Here is a 7,107-nt window from a genome sequence, read left to right as displayed (position 1 = left end):
CGCAGCCGTCCAAACACCAATCCGAGTGAACCAAATCATTAAACAATGCAAAGAAACCTACCTGGAACATTGGAACAAAATAACCGAAAGCCAAAGCAGATTAGAATGTTACCGGGCCCTAAAAAGAGAATATAAACTGGCAGACTACCTCACGACCATCAGAGACACAAAACAGAGACAGACCCTCACCAGGTACAGACTAAGCGACCACCAACTGGAAATTGAAAAAGGCAGATACAAGAAATCCTGGCAGCCTAGAGAGAATAGAATATGCGATCAATGTCTGGCTGGCGAGGTTGAAACAGAAATGCATTTCCTCCTAAAATGCGAAAAATTCAACACATCAAGAAACATATTATTCAACAAGCTAAGCCAAACAACCCCAGATTTCAAGGAATTGGATGATCTGTCAAAATTGAGATTAGTCCTAGGAGAAGGAGACAGACCATACCTTGGGGCCAAATATGTAACAACATGTCACAACCTGAGGACTGTTTAAAATTAAGACTGTTTAAAATTAATATTGAACGTACCAAATGAAGTACAAAGACTGTTTAAAATTAATATTGTTTAAAAGTAATATTGTATGTACCCAACAAATGTCAAATCGATTGACACCTACAGAATGTTAGAAAACTGTACCTTTTTGCAATGTAAGCTTTGCCAATATGGTTCTCTGTAAACTTTCATGCCAATAAAGCATTTGAATTGAAATTGAATTGAGAGGGAGAGAGAGGGGGGAGGGAGAGAGAGAGAGAGGAGGAAGAGAGAGAGAGAGAGAGAGGAGGAAGAGAGAGAGAGAGAGAGAGAGAGAGAGGAGGGAGAGAGAGAGAGAGGGGAGGAGGAAGAGAGAGAGAGGAGGGAGAGAGAGAGAGAGAGAGAGAGAGAGAGGAGGGAGAGAGAGAGAGAAAGAGGAGGGAGAGAGAGAGAGAGAGAGGAGGGAGAGAGGGGGGAGAGAAAAGAGAGAGGGAGAGAAAAGAGAGAGGGAGGGGAGGAAGAGAGGGGGGAGGAAGAGAGCGAGAGAGAGAGAGGAGGAAGAGAGAGAGGGGAGGAAGAGAGAGAGGGGGGGAAGAGTGAGTGCAGGAGGGAGAGAGAGAGAGAGAGAGAGAGGGGAAGAGAGTGAGTGCGGGAGGGAGAGAGAGAGAGGGAGAAGGCACTCTGCTGCAAGTGGAGGGGATAATTACTTCAGGCATACTTTATAAACCATCGCATTCCACAACTCACTGCAACCAATCCTTGGGAGATCCCCTCGTGTGTACTCATATCTATGGGAGAACTAATATTATTGATGAAAAGTTATTTTCAGGACTAGTCGGCCTGGAGTTCTGGCGAAGGGTCCCATTGCAAACGCCAAGCTGCCTTTTCCCTTTCAGGCGCTGATCAGCTTGCCAAGTGTTTCCACAACAACCGGTCGTTGCTGGGAATGCCGAGGCTGGACTCAGCCAGTCCCTGCCCTGCAGACAGTCCCCCGGCCCAGCCACTGACAGCAGACAGGAGACGGCGGGCGAGAGCGCGGCGAGTCTGGCGCACAGCGGGGACATTAGCAGCGGGTGAGCGAGTCCTGAATTGCGTTGATCAGGGCGTGGCCCTAGTGGACAGATCCGCTCACGTTCGGTGGGGGGATGCAGATCATGAACATCCCCTTGGGGTTGGGTTCGGATATATCGCGCTGCGGGAACCAAGAGAGAAAACAGTTTGATCCTCAGTTCAACTGCTACACAACAACAACTTGCATTTATGTGGCGCCTTCTACGTTCTCTTTAAGCTGGGCGGCCGCGCGCGCTCTGCGACTCCCGCCACAACCGCTCACCCGCTTTTAAATAAGGGAAGACCGCGCATGCGCAGTATTTTGAGCGGGCCGCTCAGCTCCTTATAGGGGCCGCACACCCCAAAAGAAATTAAAGGGAACATTGGTCTCAAGGCGCATCAGAAGGGCCTTATAAATAAAAACACACACACACGCAAAAATACCCTCCAAATACAGTCCAAAAAAAGAGACGAGATGAGAATTATTTTTTTTACACAGGGAGTTAAGATATTCTGGAACGCGCGGTCTGAAAGGGCGGTGGAAGCAGATTCAATAATAACTTTCAAAAGGGAATTGGATATATAGGTGAAAAGGAAAAAAAATTGCAGGGCGATGGGGAAGAGAGTGGGATTAATTGGATCGCTCTTTCAAAGAGCTGGCACAGGCACGATGGGCCGAATGGCCTCCTTCTGTGCTGTAGATTCTATGTAAAAAAAAGTACAAATCCCTCTGAGCTAATTTTCTTCTGGGTTGACTGCACAGGTACCGGTCACTCGCTGCTGTTATACGAAGGGACCAGTAGTCTGCGTTGCTGGGGAGCGTCAACGGACTGGCCAACTGTGGAGGCCGTCACAGGTGAGCCTGACCCTCTCTTCAACTGATGTCCCTGTATTTTCCACTAGGAGGCGCCAGATAGCAATCAAAGAAAGTCTTGCAATTATATAGCGCCTTTCACGACCACTGGACCTCCCAAAGCCCTTTACGGCCAATGAAGTACTTTTTGAAGTGCAGTCGCTGTTGTAATGTAGGAAACGCAGCAGCCAATTTGTGCACAGCAAGCTCCCACAAACAACAGTGACCAGATAACCTGTTTTCGTAAGGATGATTGAGGGATAAATATTGGCCCAGGACACCGGGGATAACTCCCCCCTGCTCTTCTTTGAAATACTGCCTTGTCTACCTGAGAGGGCAGACGGGGCCTCGGTTTAACGTCTCGTCCAAAAGATGGCACCTCCGACAGCGCAGCGCTCCCTCAGCACTGCACTGGGAGTGTCAGCCTAAATTTTTGTGCTCAAGTCTCTGGAGTGGGACTTGAACCCACAACCTTTGGAGTCAGAGGCCAGAACACAGGCTCATTTCCCCACCGTTTCCCCGTTGCCTCATCCAGGGCCTCCGGACCAGGCCCACTCACCTGCTGGATGTTCCAGAGCTGGCCGCACAGTTCGGCTTCACCACACTTAGTGACGGCACCGCGCAGCATCGGACACTTGCACTTACCCCATACTCGGGTTTGAAGAATCCTTGCTTTTCCCACCAGGAGTACCAGGCTGCTTGGATGTACTGCGGGAAGAGGGCGGCAGCGGGTGGAAGAGGGTGGGGGTGAAGAGGGCGGGGTGAAGAGGGCGGGGTGAAGAGGGCGGGGGGAAGAGGGCGGGGGGGGCGAGGGCGGGGGGGGGCGAGGGCGGGGGGGGAAGAGGGCGGGGGGGAAGAGGGCCGGGGGGGAAGAGGACGGGGGGGAGAGGGCGGGGGGGAGAGGGTGGGGGGGACGAGGGCGAGGGGGAAGAGGTCGGGGGGAAGGGCGGGTGGGAAGAGGGCGGGGGGGATGAGGGCGGGGGGGAAGAGGGCGGGGGGGAGGGCGGGGGGAAGAGGGCGAGGGGGAAGAGGGCGGGGGGGAAGAGGGCGGGGGGGAGGGCGGGTGGGAAGAGGGCGGGGGGGAGAGGGCGGGGGGGAAGAGAGCGGGGGGGGAAGAGAGCGGGCGGGGCGGAGGGAGTGCAGGGGGCACCCTCGGCTGAAGGATAAATATCAACTCAGGACACCGGGAAGAACTCTCCTGCTCTTCCCAATAGTGGCTGTGGAATCTTTTACCTCCATCCAAGAGGGAAGACGGGGCCTTGGTTTAACATCTCATCCGAAAGTGCAGCGCTCCCTCAGTACAGCACTGGGAGAGTCGGCCCTGATTTTGTGCTCAAGTCTCTGGAGCTGGACTTGAACCCACGACCTTCTGACTCTGAGGCGAGGGTGCTGCCCACTGAGCTAAGGTGGTGGGGGGGCGGAGGGTCAGAGCAGAGGGAGAGACCGGAGAGAGGGGAGCGAGGAATGAGTTAAAGGAGACGGCACAGAATTTCAACATGTGCGGAACAGGGAGGAGGTAGAGCAGGTAGGACGGTGTGTTTAAGAGAAATTAGAGCGTGATATGTAGAAGCAATGATGAGCACAGAGCCTCTAGAGCCCCATCGCTCCAGTACCAGTAACAGTCTAATGCTCCCAGCTAGCCAGGTACCAGACGTGTCACGCTGCTTCCGCCTCACCTTTTTTCTCCCCCGCAGGAGTCGGAATGTCATACGTAATCACTCCCAGATCCTTCTTTTCCTTCTTCTCTGCTTTGGCTTTTTTCTGCACAAGTGGGGGGGGAAATTTAAAATCCATCAGCTTCTGATCAATAATTCTATTAAAATGGAGGAACGAAGGATTTAAGCCACACGAGCCCAGAAGTGACTGCTGCCGATATTGAGTAGATTGGGCCGATACTCTGTGGAGTTTAGAAGAATGAGAGGTGATCGCATTGAAACATACAAGATTCTGAATGGATTGACGGGGTAGATGCTGAGAGGCTGTTTTCCACTGACTGGAGAGTCTAGAACCAGGGGTCACAGTCTTGGATAAGGGGTCGGCCATTTAGGACTGAGATGAGGAGAAATTTCTTCACTCAGAGGGTTGTGAATCTTTGGAGGCTCAGTCGTTGAGTATATTCAAGGCTGAGGTCGATAGATTTTTGGACTCTAGGGGAATCAAGGGATATGGGGATAGGGAGGGAAAGCTTTGAATATACGCAACCAACTGAGCATCCGCGGCCCTCTGGGGTAGAGAATTGCAATCAGATCATCTCAGATCAGTAGGGCCCCTGGCTTAACAGTTAAGCTTTCAGATCGATGGCCTTCCACAGATTATGCCAGACCTGCTGAACATGTTCCAGCATTTTCTGTTTTTATTTCGGATTCCCAGCATCCGCAGTGTTTTGCTTTTGTTTTAGCTCCCCCCACCTCCCCCCCCCACCGTCTAGTTTTGCTTTCTGCAATGCCGTTAATGTTGCTTTAAAATACAACAGCAGCTTAAATTTTAAAAAGGGCAGAAAAAATGAATTTGGGAAGCTTACACTTTATTGACAACCAGCGTAACTGCTCTTCACAGCGCTGTGCAAGCACTGGCATTCTTTGCCGAGCCATTTTAACACAGGCAGCTGACTGGGTCAACGGGAGGTCAGCAGGAGGTCACTGGGTCATTGCCGCCAGTTTGGGCTCTTCTGGAAGCCCAAACTGGCGGCAATGATCCACTGACCTGCTGACCCCCACACTGACCTCCCGCTGACCCACCCCCATACTGACCTCCTGTGGACCCCCCAATCTCACACTGACCTCCCGCTGACCCCCCACAGATCCCCAGACTGACAGACCTCCCGTGGACCCCCACACACTGACCTCCCGCTGACCCCCACACACTGACCTCCTGCTGACCCTGCACTGACCTCCCATTGACCCCCCAAGTGACCTCCCGTCGACCCACGACACACTGACCTCCCATTGACCCCCCAGAGTGACCTCCCGCAGACCCCCTCCCCCACCCATCCCACACTGACCTCCGGCTGCCTCTGCTGCTGCTCCTTCAGCTTGTTCTGTTTCTGCAGGAACTTCTCCATTTTCTCTTTCTTCATCGCCTCCTTCTTCAGCTGCGCTTGTGTCTTCTTCACCGGCTCCTCCGCGGCCGTGGCTGGCTCCAGACAGACCACAGCCTGCTCCGGACTGACCACAGCCTGCTCCGGACTGACCACCGCCTGCTCCGGACTGACCACCGCCTGCTCCGGACTGACCACCCGCTGCTGCTGCTGTTGCCCTGCATAACGAAGGGAAGACACTTTCAATAGAGGGGAGAAAACCGTCAGCATAGGAACAGGAGGCCATTCAGCCCCTCCAGCCTGTTCTGCCATTCAATGAGATCACGGTTGATCAGTATCTTAACTCCATCTACCCGCCTTAGTTCCATAACCCTCAGTACCCTTACTTAACAAAAATCTATCAATCTCAATTTTGAAATTTTCAATTGACCCCCCAGCCTTACAGCTTTTTTGGGGAGAGAGTTCCAGATTTCCACTGCCCTTTGTGTGAAGAAGTGTTTCCTGACATCACCCCTGAACGGCCGAGCTCTAATTCTAAGTATATGCCGCCCTTGTGCTGGGCTCTGCCACACTGCTCGCTTTAAGGTCCCACATCTCAGCCTTCAGAAAAGTTGCTCCATTCTGGAAATCTGCTGGCGAATGACAATCACCTCATATATACACGCGTTATAAAAAGGATGGCCTTAGATGTCCCGATGCAGCATTGTGGCAAATTGAAAGGTCTTGGATTCAATTCTTATGGGGAAGTAGATGAGGGGGGAAAAGGGGGATGGGGGGGATTGAAGGGAAAAAATGCAGGGATCAAGGGGAAATAAAGGAGAGATTTAATGGCAGTTATGAGGGGTTTGATAGAGTAAATAAGGAGAAACTGTTTCCACTGGCAGGAGGGTCGGTAACCATAGGTCACAGATTGAAGATAAATGGCAAAAGAACCGGAGGGAAGATGAGGAAACTTTTTTTTTTAAAACACAGTGGCTTGTTTTTTTTATTTGTTTATGGGATGTGGGCGTCGCTGGCAAGGCCAGTATTTATTGCCCATCCCTAGTTGCCCTTGAGAAGGTAGTGGTGAGCCACCGCCTTGAACCGCTGCAGTCCGTGTGGTGATGGTACTCCCACAGTGCTGTTAGGTAGGGAGTTCCAGGATTTTGACCCAGCGACAATGAAGGATTGGACAATATATTTCTAAGTCAGGATGGTGTGTGACTTGGAGGGGAACTTGGAGGTGGTGGTGTTCCCATGTGCCTGCTATCCTTCTAGGTGGAAGAGGTCGCGGGTTTGGGAGGTGCTGCCGAAGAGGCCTTGGCGAGTTGCTGCAGTGCATCTTGTCCCCACCAGTGCTGTACCCCAGTGTTATACAGTGACAGACCTGTATCCACCAGTACTGTACCCCAGTGGGAAGTGAAGGGTAGCGGCATTGAGCGGGTGCCCGTACCCCAGCCACAGTCACGCATTGATGAGCCAATCAAGCAGGCTGCTTTGTCCTGGATGGTGTTGGAGCTGCACTCATCCAGGCAAGTGGAGAGTATTCCATCACACTCCTTACTTGTGCCTTGTAGATGGTAGAATGGCTCTGGGGGGTCAGGAGGTGAGACACTCGCCACAGAATACATAGCCTCTGACCTGCTCTTGTAGTCACAGTATTTATAGCTAGTACAACTAAATCAGGAGGTACAAGCACTAAATAAAGAAG

At 52.1% G+C, this 7,107-nt stretch overlaps 1 pseudogene; it reads right to left on the bottom strand.

Moving 5' to 3' along the window:
• LOC147096119 (valine--tRNA ligase-like) overlaps positions 1-6,868 on the bottom strand; it is a 63,104-nt pseudogene extending 56,236 nt beyond the window's left edge.
• Positions 6,869-7,107: the final 239 nt, after the last annotated feature.

The sequence above is a fragment of the Somniosus microcephalus genome, unplaced genomic scaffold, assembly GCF_052327205.1.
Source record: "Somniosus microcephalus isolate GS21.2 unplaced genomic scaffold, FLI_Smic_1.0 unresolved_chr1, whole genome shotgun sequence".
In the NCBI taxonomy this organism is placed as follows: domain Eukaryota; kingdom Metazoa; phylum Chordata; class Chondrichthyes; order Squaliformes; family Somniosidae; genus Somniosus; species Somniosus microcephalus.
This window is presented reverse-complemented; position numbering and strand designations above follow the sequence as displayed.